Source organism: Salvelinus namaycush, chromosome 27 (genome assembly GCF_016432855.1).
Source record: "Salvelinus namaycush isolate Seneca chromosome 27, SaNama_1.0, whole genome shotgun sequence".
Classification (NCBI taxonomy): domain Eukaryota; kingdom Metazoa; phylum Chordata; class Actinopteri; order Salmoniformes; family Salmonidae; genus Salvelinus; species Salvelinus namaycush.
In genome coordinates, this window is record NC_052333.1 from 3340885 (window position 1) to 3360007 (window position 19123).

At 45.2% G+C, this 19123-nt stretch overlaps 1 pseudogene; it reads right to left on the bottom strand.

Annotated features, from left to right (window-relative positions):
• LOC120021997 overlaps positions 1-19123 on the bottom strand; it is a 142623-nt pseudogene that overhangs the window by 54695 nt on the left and 68805 nt on the right.

Sequence of the window (19123 nt, forward strand, 5' to 3'; positions counted from 1 at the left end):
GTTGTAAAACATATGACATAATGAAATCAATGTATACTGGCAATACGTGCAGCATTAAAATTGGCAAGAAAATAACAGAATTCTTTAACCAGTGTCGGGGCATTCGTCAGGGTTGCAATCTGAGCCCTGCACTCTTCAATATTTACATCAACGAATTGGCCACTATTCTAGAAAAATCCTCAGCCCCTGGTGTTAGTCTCCCCAATTCAGAAGTTATGCCTACTCTTCACAGATGACCTATGCCTGCTGTCACCCACAGCATATGGCCTACAGCAGAGCCTGGTCCTGCTAGAGCAGTACTGCCTGGCAGTAAACCACAAAAATACTAAAATAATTAATTTTCCAGAGAAGATCCAGATCTCAGGGAATTAGACCAAAGTACTCAACTGGTACAAAACACAGAGTACCGCACACACTACAATTACCTAGGTTTAAAAATAAGCTCAACTGGACATCTTAATGAAGCAGTGAATGAATTGAGAGAGAAAGCATGCAGGGCAATCTACGCCATTAAAAACAAATTCAAATTGAAATACCTATTAAAATTTGTCTAAAACGAATTGAATATGTTATTGAACCAATTGCACTTTATGGCCGCGAGGTTTGGGGTACACTTGCAAAACAAGATTTCATCAAATGGGACAAACACCCCATTGAAACCCTGCATGCAGAGTTCTGTAAGATTATCCTACATGTCCAGAGGAAAACTACAAACAATGCATGCAGGGCAGAATTAGGCCAATATCCACTAATAATAAAAACTCCAAAAAGAGCAATTAAGTTTTGGAAACATCTAAAATACAGTAACCCCCTCTCATATCATTACCAAGCCCTGCAATGCCAAGAGCTGAGCAAAGAAAAGAGTCCCCCCATCCAGCTGGTCCTGAGGCTGAGTTTACAAGCCTTATTCAAGGTTTCAATGACCTCTCTGATGAGAGTAGGCTACCCGTCCTGTTGGGGGAGGATGCAGAGAGCTGTGGGTTGGCAGCGCACTACATTGCTGCCTGCCATAAAATGAGGGACAGTGTCTGACAGACCAATCAACCTGCACATGTACTCTACTGTATGCTTATTGTTATTGTTCAATGTATGGTTATTTTGACCCTTGGTTATTGTTGTTACTGTTGTCCCATTGACAATTTTGATTCTCATTTTTTTCATATTGTAAATATCCGAAATAAGCTTTGGCAATATGTACATTGATACGTCATGCCAATAAAGCAAATTGAATTGAATTGAAGTGAATTGAAGTGAATTGAGAGAGGAGACAGAGATAGACAGACAAATAGAGGCCGACAGAAAGACAGAGAGAGAGAGAGAGAGAGAGAGATGTTATTTTGTTTAGGATCCTCTGTGTAAAGGGTTCTACATAGAACTCAAATAGGATCTACCTGGAACCACAAGGGGTTCTTCAAAGGGGACAGTCGAAGAACCCTTTTAGGTTGTAGATAGCACCTTTTTAAGGTTCTACATTCTACGTAGATAGAGAGAGACAGAGAGAGAGACAGAGACAGAGACAGAGACAGAGACAGAGACAGAGACAGAGACAGAGACAGACAGACAGACAGACAGACAGACAGACAGACAGACAGACAGACAGACAGACAGACAGACAGACAGACAGACAGACAGACAGACAGACAGACAGACAGACAGACAGACAGACAGACAGACTATGGAAAAAGAAGGAACAGCACGTTAGAAATCAGCTCAGTGTAATTGAAGAATCCATATTATCTAATCCCTTCTGGGTTAAACACTAAACAAACAACAACACAAAGAGTTATCAAAGGAGATGCATAGATGAACCACTTCTCCAATCTTTTTGGCCCTATAACAAAAACATAAACATGACCAAATAAAAATCTTAGAATCAATTATTAAAGACAACCAGAACCCACTGGATTCTCCAATTATATTGAATGATCTACAGGATAAAATACAAACCCTCCAACCCAGAAAGGCCTGTAGTGTTGATGGTATCCTAAATTAAATGATCAAATATACAGACCACACATTCCAATTGGCTATACTTGGCTATACTACTATATTTAACATCATCCTCAGCTCTACAATATTCCCCAATATTTGGAACCAAGGACTGATCACCCCAATCCACAAAAGTATAGACAAATCTAACCTCAATAACTACAATGGGATATACGTCAACAGCAACCTTGGGAAAATCCTCTGCATGTCAAATTGGCTTTTTAACCAAATTACCATTCAACAGACCACGTATTCACCCTGCACACCCTAATTGACAAACAAACAAACCAAAACAAAGGCAAAGTCTTTTTAAGCTTTGTTGATTTAAAAAAAGCTTTTTACTCAATTTGCTCTGCTATACAAATTGATGGAAAGTGGTGTTGGGGGAAAAAATCTGACATTATGAAATCCATGTCCACAAACAACAAGTGTGCGGTTAAAATTGGCAAAAAACAAGCACATTTCTTTCCACAGGGCAGTAGGGTGAGACAGAGATGCAGCCCCACCCTCTTCAACATACATATCAATGAATTGGTGAGGGCACAAGAACAGTTTGCAGCACCTGGCCTCACCCTACTAGAATCTGAAGTCAAATGTCTACTGTTTGATGATGATCTGGTGCTTCTGTCACCAACCTAGGAGGGCCTACAGCAGCACCTAGATCTTCTGCACAGATTCTGTCAGACCTGAACCCTGACAGTAAATCTCAGTAAGACCAAAATAATGGTGTTCCAAAAAAGGTCCAGTTGCCAGGACAACAAATACAAATTCCATCTAGACACCGTTGCCCTATGAGCACACAAAAAACTATACATACCTCGGCACACTGCCCACAAAATGAGGTGGAAACTGAGCTGCACTTCCTAACCTCCTACCAAATGTATGACCATATTAGAGACACATATTTCCCTCAGATTACACAGATCCACAAAGAATTCGAAATCAACCCCGATTTTAATAAACTCCCATATCTACTGGGTGAATTACCACAGTGTGTCATCACAGCAGCAAGATCTGTGACCTGTTGCCACAAGAAAAGGGCAACCAGTGAAGAACAAACACCATTGTAAATACAACCCATATTTATGATTATTTATTTTCCCTTTTGTACTTTAACTATTTGAACATCGTTACAACACTGTATACAGAAATACTATGACATTTGAAATGTCTTTATTCTTTTGGAACTTCTGTGAGTGTAATGTTTACACATTCCTTTTTATTGTTTATTTCATTTTTGTTTATTATCTATTTCACCTGTTTTGGCAATGTAAACATATACTTTCCATGCCAATAAAGCCCTTTGAATTCAATTGAAATTGAGAGAGGAGCCATATGGCCGATCAGTGAATCACCATTCACAGCCTTCTATCCAGCAGGAAGTCATAGCTCTACACAGTTATCATGGCGCCAATCTGTCCAGCAACACTTTAAATAAGCAATTAATTAAAAAGGTAAACACACATCAAAACGATGCTGAAAGGAACAAAAGCTTCATTAATGTTAGTTTATTGACTGAGGCTTTTCATTATATTTTATTATTTGAATCAATAACACTGATATATAACACATGGTCCTGTCTCCCAAGACAACACTGTCTCCCAATACAACACCGTCTACCAATAAAACACTGTCTCCCAAAACAACACCGTCTCCCAATACAACACTGTCTCCCAATACAACACTGTCTCCCAATACAACACTGTCTCCCAATACAACACCGTCTCCCAATACAACACCGTCTCCCAATACAACACCGTCTACCAATAAAACACTGTCTCCCAATACAACACTGTCTCCCAATACAACACTGTCTACAACACTGTCTCCCAATACAACACTGTTTCCCAATACAACACTGTTTCCCAATACAACACTGTCTCCCAATACAACACTGTCTCCCAATACAACACTGTCTCCCAATACAACACTGTCTCCCAATACAACACTGTCTACAACACTGTCTCCCAATACAACACTGTCTACAACACCGTCTACCAATAAAACACTGTCTCCCAATACAACACTGTCTCCCAATACATCACTGTCTCCCAATACAACACTGTCTACAACACTGTCTCCCAATACAACACTGTCTACAACACTGTCTCCCAATACAACACTGTCTCCCAATACAACACTGTCTCCCAATACAACACTGTCTACAACACTGTCTCCCAATACAACACTGTCTCCCAATACAACACTGTCTCCCAATACAACACTGTCTCCCAATACAACACTGTCTCCCAATACAACACTGTCTCCCAATACAACACTGTCTACAACACCGTCTACCAATAAAACACTGTCTCCCAATACAACACTGTCTCCCAATACATCACTGTCTTCCAATACAACACTGTCTACAACACTGTCTCCCAATACAACACTGTCTACAACACTGTCTCCCAATACAACACTGTCTCCCAATACAACACTGTCTCCCAATATAACACTGTCTCCCAATACATCACTGTCTCCCAATACAACACTGTCTACAACACTGTCTCCCAATACAACACTGTCTCCCAATACAACACTGTCTACAACACTGTCTCCCAATACAACACTGTCTCCCAATACAACACTGTCTCCCAATACATCACTGTCTCCCAATACAACACTGTCTCCCAATACAACACTGTCTCCCAATACAACACCGTCTACCAATAAAACACTGTCTCCCAATACAACACTGTTTCCCAATACAACACTGTCTCCCAATACAACACTGTCTCCCAATACAACACTGTCTACAACACTGTCTCCCAATACAACACTGTCTACAACACTGTCTCCCAATACAACACTGTCTACAACACTGTCTCCCAATACAACACTGTCTCCCAATACAACACTGTCTCCCAATACAACACTGTCTCCCAATACAACACTGTCTCCAAATACAACACCATCTACAACACTGTCTCCCAATACAACACTGTCTCCCAATACAACACTGTCTCCCAATACAACACTGTCTACAACACTGTCTCCCAATACAACACTGTCTCCCAATACAACACTGTCTCCCAATACAACACTGTCTCCCAATACAACACCGTCTACAACACTGTCTCCCAATACAACACTGTCTCCCAATACAACACTGTCTCCCAATACAACACTGTCTCCCAATACAACACTGTCTCCCAATACAACACTGTCTCCCAATACAACACCGTCTACCAATAAAACACTGTCTCCCAATACAACACTGTTTCCCAATACAACACTGTCTACAACACTGTCTCCCAATACAACACTGTCTCCCAATACAACACTGTCTCCCAATACAACACTGTCTCGCAATACAACACTGTCTCCCAATACAACACTGTCTACAACACTGTCTCCCAATACAACACTGTCTCCCAATACAACACTGTCTCCCAATACAACACTGTCTACAACACTGTCTCCCAATACAACACTGTCTCCCAAATACAACACTGTCTACAACACTGTCTCCCAATACAACACTGTCTCCCAATACAACACTGTTTCCCAATACAACACTGTCTCCCAATACAACACTGTCTACAACACTGTCTCCCAATACAACACTGTCTCCCAATACAACACTGTCTCCCAATACAACACTGTCTCCCAAATACAACACTGTCTACAACACTGTCTCCCAATACAACACTGTCTCCCAATACAACACTGTCTCCCAATACAACACTGTCTCCCAATACAACACTGTTTCCCAATACAACACTGTCTCCCAATACAACACTGTCTACAACACTGTCTCCCAATACAACACTGTCTCCCAATACAACACTGTTTATGCAACCTTGGTTCCACAGTAAATGCACAAAACCACTTTTCTCAAACCATTAGGCACTGTTAGTTAAATGTTTTTTCAGTGTTCGCGGAGGCAGAACTGACTCTCTCTGCATCCCAAGTGGCATCCTATTGCCTAGGTAGTGCACTACTTTTGACCAGAGCCCATAGGGGTTAGGGTACCGTTTGGGACGCATGCTCTGACATGGACGTAAACACAAAGCTAGCTACCCGGCCACGCTGATTAGACTACAGAGCAGAGCCACACCGTCCCGTTCCCCCCATTCCTCAAAGTCAAGGTCATGGATTCGGCTCCAGTTAAAGTCTGAGATTGCCTCCGCCTTTGTTTTGTTTAGACTGTCACGCGGCATCTTCCATTCATTTTCTCCCTGTCATCGCTCTGAACCGGTCATCATGTTTAATTAGTAAATGAAATGAAATAATATCTCTCTTGTGAGATATAACACATGGTCCTATCAATCGGCATACTCAATCTACGCTCAGTATAAAGTACTGGATTTTACATAGAAGCCCCATCAGTTTAAGTGTGTGTGTTTCAGAGTGTGTTTCAGTGTGTGTGTGTGTGTGTGTGTGTGTGTGTGTGTTTCAGAGTGTGTTTCAGTGTGTGTGTGTGTGTGTGTGTGTGTGTGTGTGTGTGTGTGTGTGTGTGTGTGTGTGTGTGTGTGTGTGTGTGTGTGTGTGTGTGTGTGTGTGTGTGTGTGTGTGGTGTGTGTGTGTTTGTCAAACTGTGCAAAGCTATACGTTTCGGAGCATTGCTGTTTTCACCGACAACATGATAAATAAAACCTGACTGATTGATTGATGAACATTCTTAGCCAACCCTGATAGTGGAGAGAAGGAGAGAAGGAGGGAAGGAGAGAAGGAGGGAAGGAGGGAGTGAGAAAAAGGAGGAGGGGAAAGAAAATGAGAAAGGCAGATGGACAATAAAGGAAGGGAAGGAGGTAGAGAGAGAATGTTTGTGTGTGAGAGGGAGAGAGATAGAGTGACAAAGAGAGAGTGAGAGAGGGAGAAAGCGAGAGAGTGGCAAAGAGGGAGGGAGGGAGGGAGGGAGGGAGGGAGGGAGGGAGGGAGGGAGGGAGGGAGGGAGGGAGGGAGGGAGGGTGCAACAGACAGTGATAAACAGGAGAATAAGGGGGATGAGGAAGATGTTTTTGTTTTAAAAAAGCCCTCCTGCATAAACTACCACCGTACCACACGTCTCTGTTAACCTTCAGAAATACAAGCTATCGGACACGGTCTCAGGGATGGCTAACTCCCTTCCATCTCCACAGAGTTAGGTAAATCAATCCATTAGCTATTGTGCACCTTGCTTGCGGAATGGTCTACAGAGGTCAGAGAAATTAAATGAATTGATGCCTCTGAGGCAGTTCAGACGGATGTAAGGACCTTTTTTAAGGAAGGTTTGTTTCTTATGATTTATTTTTAATTTTACTGTGTTTGTGTTTTTTTGTTGCTTTTATAAAAGTACAGTATGTGGACACCCCTTGAAATGAGTGGATTTGGCTATTTCAGCCACACCCGTTGCTGACAGGTGCATACAATCTCCATAGATAAACATTGGCAGTAGAATGGTCTTACTGAAGAGCACAGTGACTTTGAATGTGGCACCGTCATAGGATGCCACCTTTCCAACAAGTTAGGTCGTCAAATTTCTGCCCTGCTAGAGCTGCCTCGGTCAACTGTAAGGGCTGTTATTGTGAAGTGGAAACGTCTAGGAGCAACAACGGCTCAGCAACGAAGTGGTAGGCCACATAAGCTCACAGGACGGGACAGCCGAGTGCTGAAGTGAATAAAAATCATCTGTCCTCGGTTGCAACACTCACTACTGAGTTCCAAACTGCCTCTGGAAGCAACGTCAGCAACAAAAACTGTTTGTTAGGAGCTTCATGAAGTGGGTTTCCATGGCAGAGCAACCTAAGATCACCATGCGCAATGCCAAGCGTTGGGTGGAGTGGTGTAAAGCTCGCCGCCATTGGACTCTGGAGCAGTGGAAACGCGTTCTCTGGTGTGATGAATCACGCTTCACCATCTGGTAGTCCGACGGACAAATCTGGGTTTGGTGGATGCCAGGAAAACGCTACCTGCCCCAACGCATAATGCCAACTGTAAAGTTTGGTGGAGGAGGACTAATGGTCTGGGGCTGTTTTTTCATGGTTCAGGCCTCTTAGTTCCAGTGAAGGGAAATCTACATCATACAATGACAGTCTAGATGATTCTAAGCTTCCAACTTTGTGGCAACAGTTTGGGGAATGCCCTTTCCTGTTTCAGCATGATAATGCCCCTGTGCACAAAGTGAGGTCCATACAGAGCAGGTTTCCACATACTTTTGGTCATGTAGTGTATTTTGTATGTTAACTCTGTATTTTTACTATGTTTTGTAACTATCCCAGGTCGTTACTGTAAATAAACATGTATTATCAGTCAAATCACCTGCTAAAATAAGGAAGAAAAAAATGTAAATTAAAAAAAGTATATATAATAAAAATAATAATAATATATATATATGAATGTGGCTCACCTATCCACTTGTCATTCCCATACCAGGATAGATTGCCTTTAGTACTGTCGAAGTATCCAATCTTCTTATAGCTGCCTCCTGTGCAGGGAGGACAGAGAGGGAGGGAAAGAGAAGGGGGGAGGAAAAGAGAAGGGGGGGAGGGAAAGAGAAGGGAGGAGAGAGAGAGGGAGTGAAAGAGAAGGGAGGAGAGAGAGGGAGGGAAAGAGAAGGGTGGAGAGAGATGGAGGGAAAGAGAAGGGAGGAGAGAGAGGGAGGGAAAGAGAAGGGGGAGAGAGAGGGAGGGAAAGAGAAGGGGGAGAGAGAGGGAGGGAAAGAGAAGGGAGGAGAGAGAGGGAGGGAAAGAGAAGGGGGAGAGAGAGGGAGGGAAAGAGAAGGGAGGAGAGCGAGGGAGGGAAAGAGAAGGGAGGAGAGGGAGACAGAGAGACAGGTTCATAAATATACACATCCTGAAACTCTGATTGAAGGATTCACCTGAACTCTGCAGTACCAGAGCCTGTCAGTCTAAAGTAGAGTAATAATATATACATGTTCCATAATAGCAGATCAATATTCCCTGTGATTCCACTAGATATGCTATCACATAGATGGTATCACATAGATGGTATCACATAGATGGTATCACAGAGAGGGTATCACATAGATGGTATCACAGAGAGGGTATCACATAGATGGTATCACAGAGAGGGTATCACATAGATGGTATCACATAGATGGTATCACAGAGAGGGTATCACATAGATGGTATCACAGAGAGGGTATCACATAGATGGTATCACAGAGAGGGTATCACAGAGAGGGTATCACAGAGAGGGTATCACAGAGAGGGTATCACAGAGAGGGTATCACAGAGAGGGTATCACAGAGAGGGTATCACATAGATGGTATCACAGAGATCGTATCACATAGATGGTATCACAGAGATGGTATCACAGAGATGGTATCACAGAGATGGTATCACAGAGATGGTATCACATAGATGGTATCACAGAGAGGGTATCACAGAGAGGGTATCACAGAGAGGGTATCACAGAGAGGGTATCACGGAGAGGGTATCACAGAGAGGTTAGCCTGTCAGTCTACAGTAGAGTAATAATATATACATTTTCCATAATAGATATGGTATCAGCTGATCATTAGAAATAATTACTCCACTCCACTCACACACACACACTCACACACAGGCACACAGTCACACACGCACACACACACACACGTGCACACTTGCGTTGCACGGTATACCGGTACCACTGTAATATCACGGTACCAAAACGTCATGATACTTATGATACCAACATTTTAGAATACCGTAGTACCGTTACATATGATACTACCGTCTTCTTCCAGCCCTACCGATCTAAAGAATTATATCAATTATTATAAAATGCTCATAAAAGTCAGTTTTCTTTATAAAATCCAACGGAATTGAAGCAACAGCCACTAACTAGTCTCTTGTATGAGCAGGTCTAATAATATCCCCTTCACTTTCACGCTCATATCACCTGTGGCAGCTGCACTCATCCAGCCTCGTCCCCTACCAGCCGTCATGGGCTGTTGTACACTAGCATGTGGTAAATTGCTGCGTGGCGCTTCGGGACACCCAGAGTGGCTGGCTTGTGGGCGTGCTGACAGCATATAGCAGCAGTTTGGTTGTGCATCAATAATTCAGCATAGCAAGTATGTATGAAGGTCTGGTTTTTAAATGGGTACATAGTTTAATCCATTCTCCATTTCATTAATTTATTCACGGGTAAATAGTAATATGCTCTAAACTGATCTGGTGACAAACAAACTTTTCTGCCCTGTTTCCAATCAGCCACATGGCTGGGAAAACATATTCAACTAAGTAAATACATTTTGAAAATGTAAAAAATATATATATTATTCGCTAACTAGCTATGGTACAGGCCAACTCAAATGAGCTGCTAACGTAGCTAGGTAGCTCTCTAGCCAACTTAACATACTGTATAGCTAGCTATCTAGCCAACATAGCATACTGTATAGCTAGCTATCTAGCCAACATAACATACTGTATAGCTAGCTATCTAGCCAACATAACATACTGTATAGCTAGCTATCTAGTCAACTTAACATACTGTATAGCTAGCTATCTAGCCAACATAACATACTGTATAGCTAGCTATCTAGCCAACATAACATACTGTATAGCTAGCTATCTAGCCAACATAACATACTGTATAGCTAGCTATCTAGCCAACTTAACATACTGAATAGCTAGCTATCTAGCCAACATAACATACTGTATAGCTAGCTCGCTAAGTGAATTAAATATCACCAGCTACCTAACTTCATATTAGTTAGCTATCTTGATGTATTTATCGTTGTAAAAAAACAAACTTCAAATGCATTTGTAGGTAGCTAACTAACTGCCATGGAGGAGGGTGAACGGATAGCAGCTGTCAAAGTGAGAGAGGAGGGTGAATGGATAGCAGCTGTCAAAGTGAGGGAGGAGGGTGAAAGGATAGCAGCTGTCAAAGTGAGAGAGGAGGGTGAATGGATAGCAGCTGTCAAAGTGAGAGAGGAGGGTGAAAGGATAGCAGCTGTCAAAGTGAGAAAGGAGGGTGAAAGGATAGCAGCTGTCAAAGTGAGGGAGGAGGGTGAAAGGATAGCAGCTGTCAAAGTGAGAGAGGAGGGTGAAAGGATAGCAGCTGTCAAAGTGAGAGAGGAGGGTGAATGGATAGCAGCTGTCAAAGTGAGAGAGGAGGGTGAATGGATAGCAGCTGTTAAAGTGAGGGAGGAGGGTGAATGGATAGCAGCTGTCAAAGTGAGAGAGGAGGGTGAAAGGATAGCAGCTGTCAAAGTGAGAGAGGAGGGTGAAAGGATAGCAGCTGTCAAAGTGAGGGAGGAGGGTGAAAGGATAGCAGCTGTCAAAGTGAGAGAGGAGGGTGAAAGGATAGCAGCTGTCAAAGTGAGAGAGGAGGGTGAATGGATAGCAGCTGTCAAAGTGAGAGAGGAGGGTGAAAGGATAGCAGCTGTCAAAGTGAGGGAGGAGGGTGAAAGGATAGCAGCTGTCAAAGTGAGGGAGGAGGGTGAAAGGATAGCAGCTGTCAAAGTGAGGGAGGAGGGTGAAAGGATAGCAGCTGTCAAAGTGAGAGAGGAGGGTGAAAGGATAGGGCAGGTACTTTTGTGTAGTTCCAGTCCCTAGAATTGAGGACGGAGAAAGTAGTAACATAATATTCAGTGCTGTCTAATTTGAGTATAATGAAGTCTGTTTCTTGTTTTGTTTCCTGTGTTTTCTCGCATACACAGAGCTGTGAAAGCCTTGCTGCAGATGATGAGGTCCCAATGAAGAGCAGTGGTTGTCAGTCCTGGGGGGCTCAACGGGTACATTTAGCACCACACAGCAGAGTCAGATGATCACGTCATCATCACGCTTCAGGTGGTATTTATGTATTCCTTTGTGATACCATCCTTGATATGATCATGTTATTGTCACATGCTACACATTCACATGTATCTATCTTATCTATTCAATGTTATCATGATTTGTTATAAGAGATATTACACTTTAGTAAATCCACAATGACCTGGTGATATAAAAGTCTAATAATTACATGATCTTCCATTTTCCTACAGATACAACTGGAGATTCCTTCAAAACGATTGCCTACAGTTACCGTATAGTGATCTGCACGTTTGCTTGCATTGTCGCAAGTGTGACCAGGGCCATCTGGAACTGACTAGTGGGGGAATTCAGGCGTGTATGAAGGCTACCTTTGTCCTGCATAACTTCATGAGGATGGACACGAGGACCAGGAGGGGGACCTGCAGCTCTCCGGCCGTGTGCCAGAAGAGAGGCCTGCTGCTCGGCAGGATGTTACACGGAAGCGGGCCAACCACGCAGCACGGGAGGCAATCCGTGTGCGGGAGATCTTCACCTCCTACGTCTTCGAAGAGAGCGATGTTCCCTGACAACACCTTGTTCCATAGACTACACTATGCACAACCAACGGCTCTTTTAAGAGTCATCCACATTGCAATAAGAGTATTCTTCCATTTACATGTACTGAACTATGTCAACTGCAATCATTCAATTCCCCGTTTTTCTCCCTTTGATTTCTACTTCTCAGGTGAGGGAGCTGTTCAGGTAAGGGTGATGTCAGCGCAGAAACAAAACAGGCTGTTTTAAGTGTCACCCATATTGAACAAATGTAGAACAATTAGAGACCTTGGTAGCCTAGTAACCAGCAGGTAGCCTAGTAACCAGCAGGGAGCCTAGTAACCAGCAGGTAGCCTAGTAACCAGCAGGTAGCCTAGTGGTTAGAGCGTTGGGCCAGTAACCAGCAGGTAGTCTAGTGGTTAGAGTGTTGGACCAGTAACCAGCAGGTAACCTAGTGGTTAGAGTGTTGGACCAGTAACCAGCAGGTAGGCTAGTGGTTAGAACGTTGGGCCAGTAACCAGCAGGTAGCCTAGTGGTTAGAGCGTTGGGCCAGTAACCAGCAGGTAGTCTAGTGGTTAGAGCGTTGGGCCAGTAACCAGCAGGTAGTCTAGTGGTTAGAGCATTGGGCCAGTAACCAGCAGGTAGCCTAGTGGTAAGAGTGTTGGACCAGTAACCAGAAGGTAGCCTAGTGGTTAGAGCATTGGACCAGTAACCAGCATGTAGTCTAGTGGTTAGAGCGCTGGGTCAGTAACCAGCAGGTAGCCTAGTGGTTAGAGTGTTAGGCCAGTAACCAGCAGATAGCCTAGTGGTTAGAGCGTTGGGCCAGTAACCAGCAGGTAGTCTAGTGGTTAGAGCATTGGGCCAGTAACCAGCAGGTAGCCTAGTGGTTAGAGCGTTGGGCCAGTAACCAGCAGGTAGTCTAGTGGTTAGAGCGTTGGACTAGTAACCAGCAGGTAGCCTAGTGGTTAGAGCATTGGGCCAGTAACCAGCAGGTAGCCTAGTGGTTAGAGCGTTGGACTAGTAACCAGCAGGTAGCCTAGTGGTTAGAGCGTTAGGCCAGTAACCAGCAGGTAGCCTAGTGGTTAGAGTGTTGGACTAGTAACCAGCAGGTATCCTAGTGGTTAGAGTGTTGGACTAGTAACCAGCAGGTATCCTAGTGGTTAGAGTGTTGGACTAGTAACCAGCAGGTATCCTAGTGGTTAGAGTGTTAGGCCAGTAACCAGCAGGTAGCCTAGTGGTTAGAGCGTTGGACTAGTAACCAGCAGGTAGCCTAGTGGTTAGAGCGTGGGGCCAGTAACCAGCAGGTAGCCTAGTGGTTAGAGCGTTGGGCCAGTAACCAGCAGGTAGTCTAGTGGTTAGAGTGTTGGACTAGTAACCAGCAGGTAGCCTAGTGGTTAGAGTGTTGGGCCAGTAACCAGCAGGTAGTCTAGTGGTTAGAGCGTTGGGCCAGTAACCAGCAGGTAGTCTAGTGGTTAGAGCGTTGGGCCAGTAACCAGCAGGTAGTCTAGTGGTTAGAGCGTTGGGCCAGTAACCAGCAGGTAGTCTAGTGGTTAGAGCGTTGGACCAGTAACCAGCAGGTAGCCTAGTGGTTAGAGCGTTGGGCCAGTAACCAGCAGGTAGCCTAGTGGTTAGAGCGTTGGGCCAGTAACCAGCAGGTAGTCTAGTGGTTAGAGCGTTGGGCCAGTAACCAGCAGGTAGTCTAGTGGTTAGAGCGTTGGGCCAGTAACCAGCAGGTAGTCTAGTGGTTAGAGCGTTGGGCCAGTAACCAGCAGGTAGTCTAGTGGTTAGAGCGTTGGGCCAGTAACCAGCAGGTAGTCTAGTGGTTAGAGCGTTGGGCCAGTAACCAGCAGGTAGTCTAGTGGTTAGAGCGTTGGGCCAGTAACCAGCAGGTAGTCTAGTGGTTAGAGCGTTGGGCCAGTAACCAGCAGGTAGTCTAGTGGTTAGAGCGTTGGACCAGTAACCAGCAGGTAGCCTAGTGGTTAGAGCGTTGGGCCAGTAACCAGCAGGTAGCCTAGTGGTTAGAGCGTTGGGCCAGTAACCAGCAGGTAGTCTAGTGGTTAGAGCGTTGGGCCAGTAACCAGCAGGTAGTCTAGTGGTTAGAGCGTTGGGCCAGTAACCAGCAGGTAGTCTAGTGGTTAGAGCGTTGGGCCAGTAACCAGCAGGTAGCCTAGTGGTTAGAGCGTTGGACCAGTAACCAGCAGGTAGCCTAGTGGTTAGAGGGTTAGGCCAGTAACCAGCAGGTAGCCTAGTGGTTAGAGCGTTGGACCAGTAACCAGCAGGTAGCCTAGTGGTTAGAGCGTTGGGCCAGTAACCAGCAGGTAGTCTAGTGGTTAGAGCGTTGGGCCAGTAACCAGTAGGTAGCCTAGTGGTTAGAGCGTTAGGCCAGTAACCAGCAGGTAGTCTAGTGGTTAGAGCGTTGGGCCAGTAACCAGCAGGTAGCCTAGTGGTTAGAGTGTTAGGTCAGTAACCAGCAGGCAGCCTAGTGGTTAGAGCGTTAGGCCAGTAACCAGCAGGCAGCCTAGTGGTTAGAGCGTTGGGCCAGTAACCAGCAGGTAGCCTAGTGGTTAGAGTGTTGGACCAGTAACCAGCAGGTAGCCTAGTGGTTAGAGCGTTGGGCCAGTAACCAGCAGGTAGTCTAGTGGTTAGAGCGTTGGGCCAATAACCAGCAGGTAGCCTAGTGGTTAGAGCGTTGGGCCAGTAACCAGCAGGTAGCCTAGTGGTTAGAGCGTTGGACTAGTAACCAGCAGGTAGCCTCGTGGTTAGAGAGTTGGGCCAGTAACCAGCAGGTAGCCTAGTGGTTAGAGCGTTGGACCAGTAACCAGCAGGTAGCCTAGTGGTTAGAGTGTTAGGCCAGTAACCAGCAGGTAGCCTAGTGGTTAGAGCGTTGGGCCAGTAACCAGCAGGTAGCCTAGTGGTTAGAGCATTGGGCCAGTAACCAGCAGGTAGCCTAGTGGTTAGAGCGTTGGGCCAGTAACCAGCAGGTAGCCTAGTGGTTAGAGTGTTGGACTAGTAACCAGCAGGTAGTCTAGTGGTTAGAGCGCTGGGTCAGTAACCAGCAGGTAGCCTAGTGGTTAGAGCGTTAGGCCAGTAACCAGCAGGTAGTCTAGTGGTTAGAGTGTTGGACCAGTAACCAGCAGGTAGTCTAGTGGTTAGAGCGTTGGACTAGTAACCAGCAGGTAGTCTAGTGGTTAGAGCGTTGGGCCAGTAACCAGCAGGGAGCCTAGTGGTTAGAGCGTTGGACTAGTAACCAGCAGGTAGCCTAGTGGTTAGAGTGTTAGGTCAGTAACCAGCAGGTAGCCTAGTGGTTAGAGTGTTGGACCAGTAACCAGCAGGTAGCCTAGTGGTTAGAGTGTTGGGCCAGTAACCAGCAGGTAGTCTAGTGGTTAGAGTGTTAGGTCAGTAACCAGCAGGTAGCCTAGTGGTTAGAGAGAGAGCGAGAGAGAGAGAGAGAGAGAGAGAGAGAGAGAGAGAGAGAGAGAGAGAGAGAGAGAGAGAGAGAGAGAGAGAGAGAGAGACAGAGAGAGACAGAGAGAGAGAGAGAGAGACAGAGAGAGAGAGAGAGACAGAGAGAGGGAGAGAGAGAGACATAGAGACGGAGAGAGAGAGAGAGAGAGAGAGAGAGAGAGAGAGAGAGAGAGAGAGAGAGAGAGAGAGAGACAGGGGGAGAGAGAGAGACAGGGAGAGAGGGAGAGAGAGAGAGAGAGAGAGAGATACAGGGGGAGAGAGAGAGACAGGGAGAGAGGGAGAGAGAGAGAGAGAGAGAGAGAGAGAGAGAGAGAGAGAGACAGAGACGGAGAGAGAGAGACAGAGACGGAGAGAGAGAGACAGAGAGAGAGACATAGAGACGGAGAGAGAGAGACAGAGAGAGAGACAGAGAGAGAGAGAGAGATAGAGAGATAGAGAGAGACAGGGGGAGAGAGAGACAGGGAGAGAGGGAGAGAGAGAGAGAGAGAGAGAGAGAGAGAGAGAGAGAGAGAGAGAGAGGGGGAGAGAGAGAGACAGGGAGAGACACACAGATTGCTGTTGAACACTGTCTGTTTAACTACCTTATTTTCTCAATAACAGTCTCTCTCTTTCACTTCATCCTTCTCTCCCTACTCCCTAAATCCTCGAGGTTATAGCTGTGTCGGGGTGAACCCCTCCATCTGACCTGGCTGACACAGAGGGCACAGCATGATCAAAGGTGAGAGGTCACTTGGTCGGGTCAACAGGAAGTATTATTAAAGAGAGGTTTTACATTGAAATACAGACAGAGATGTAGTAGTCCCAGAGTTAATGATCCAAGATGTAACGGGTCCATGACTCCAGATGCTGGGAGACAGGAAGCAAGTACAGCGTGAGGATTTAATGATAAATAGACATGAAACTAAACAGGGAACAGCGTCTGGACAAAGAGAAACCAAACCAACATCAATGCAGACACGGGAATGAAACTGAGGAAGTGACAGATTATAGGGGAGGCAAAATCAATGACGTGATGGAGTCCAGGTGAGTCCGATGAAGCGCTGGTGCGCGCAACGATGGTGACAGGTGTACGTAATTAAGAGCAGCCTGGCGACCTCGAGCGCCAGAGAGGGGGAACGGGAGCAGATGTGACACAAGGTCAGTTTTGCATTTCACCTCCTGGTGATTAAGATGACTGACCATGTCAGGCTTAAACACGTTCTCTCTCTCTCTCTCTCGCCATCTGTCTCTCGTCTGCAGGTATGTTTTGATGTGAGAAAGGATGCCAACTCCCAGTCCCGTCATCGTTAACTCACCCACTCTAAAGATAACCATCGGGCCAACTGGGGGCCCAACGCTGGTTAGGAGACACCGCTAGAAACACTACGTTGTAATTGTGATGAACTGAGAGAAAATGAAGTTTAGTAGAACTGGAATTAATGAATCTGCTGCTTCCTTGCTCATATTTCCCTTTCTGTATATGACAGACTCTCACACCTCATCTTTCCCTTTCTGTATATGACAGACTCTCACACCTCATCTTTCTCCTCCGTTTTTTATAATGTCTCACAGACGTTCATACCTGAACTGTACCTTTATTTGCCAAGGTAGAGTACATGATCAGTGAATATATTCAATGTTCAGGCTACAACGTGGGGATCTTGGTAATGGTAATAACTAAACTCAGCAAAAAAAGAAACGTCCTCTCACTGTCAACTGCGTGTAATTTCAGCAATCTTAACATGTGTAAATATTTGTATGAACAAAACAAGATTCCACAACTGAGACATAAACTGAAAAAGTTCCACAGTCATGTGAATAACAGAAATGGAATAATGTGTCCCTGAACAAAGGGGGGGGGTCAAAATCAAAGTAACAGTCAGTATATGGTGTGGCCACCAGCTGCATTAAGTAATGCAGTGCATCTCCTCCTCATAGACTGCACCAGATTTGACAGTTCTTGCTGTGAGATGTTACCCCACTCTTCCACCAAGGCACCTGCAAGTTCCCAGACATTTCTGGGGGGAATTGTCCTAGCTCTCACCCTCTGATCCAACAGGTCCCAGACGTGCTCAATGGGATTGAGATCCCTCTTCGCTGGCCATGGCAGAACACTGACATTCCTGTCTTGCAGGAAATCACGCATAGAACGAGCAGTATGGCTGGTGGCATTGTCATGCTGGAGGGTCATGTTAGGATGAGCCTGCAGGAAGGGTACCACATAAGGGAGGAGAATGTCTTCCCTGTAACGCACAGCATTGAGATTGCCTGCAATGACAACAAGCTCAGTCCGATGATGCTGTGACACACCGCCCCAGACAATGACCCTCCACCTCCAAATCGATCCCGCTCCAGAGTACAGGCCTCGGTGTAACGCTCATTCCTTTGACGATAAACGCGAATCCGACCATCACCCCTGGTGAAACAAAACCGTGACTCGTCCGTGAAGAGCACTTTTTGCCAGTCCTGTCTGGTCCAGCGACGGTGGGTTTGTGCCCATAGGCGACAATGTTGTTGGTGATGTCTGGTGAGGACCTGCCTTACAACAGGCCTACAAGCCCTCAGTCCAGCCTCTCTCAGCCTATTGCGGACAGTCTGAGTACTGATGGAGGGATTGTGCGTTCCTGGTGTAACTCGGGCAGTTGTTGTTGTCATCCTGTACCTGTCCCGCAGGTGTGATGTTCTGATGTACCGATCCTGTGCAGGTGTTTTTACACGTGGTCTGCCACTGTGAGGATGATCAGCTGTCCATCCTGTCTCCCTGTAGCGCTATCTGAGACGTCTCACAGTACGGACATTGCAATTTATTGCCCTGGCCACATCTGCAGTCCTCATGCCTCCTTGCAGCGTGCCTAAGGCACGTTCACACAGATGAGCAGGGACCCTGGTCATCTTTCTTTTGGTGTTTTTCAGAGTCAGTAGAAAGGCCTCTTTGGTGTCCTAAGTTTTCATAACTGTGACCTTAATTGCCTACCGTCTGTAAGCTGTTAGTGTCTTAAGGACCATTCCACAGGTGCATGTTCATGAATTGTTTATGCTTCATTGAACAAGCATGGGAGACAGTGTTAAAACCCTTTACAATGAAGATCTGTGAAGTTATTTGGATTTTTACGAATTATCTTTGAAAGACAGGGTCCTGAAAAAGGGACGTTTCTTTTTTTGCTGAGTTTACATGTATATACGACTTGCATCCTTGGCACAATAAAGTTATATTATATTCTACTTAATCCATAGGCTTCATTGATGCCATTCAGAGTGTCATTAAGGCAATACAACTGGCTATGATAGCTGAGATTCATAGCTAACTAGCTAATATTGACGTTTTAATATTCATATGTAACAGTCTTGAGCAACAGTCATTTTCAGAAATTTCTTGGGGATTAAAGATTAACTGGTGGAAGCAATTAAAACCACTAATATTTATACCAAACGTTTTAGGGTTCATACACAGATCGGCT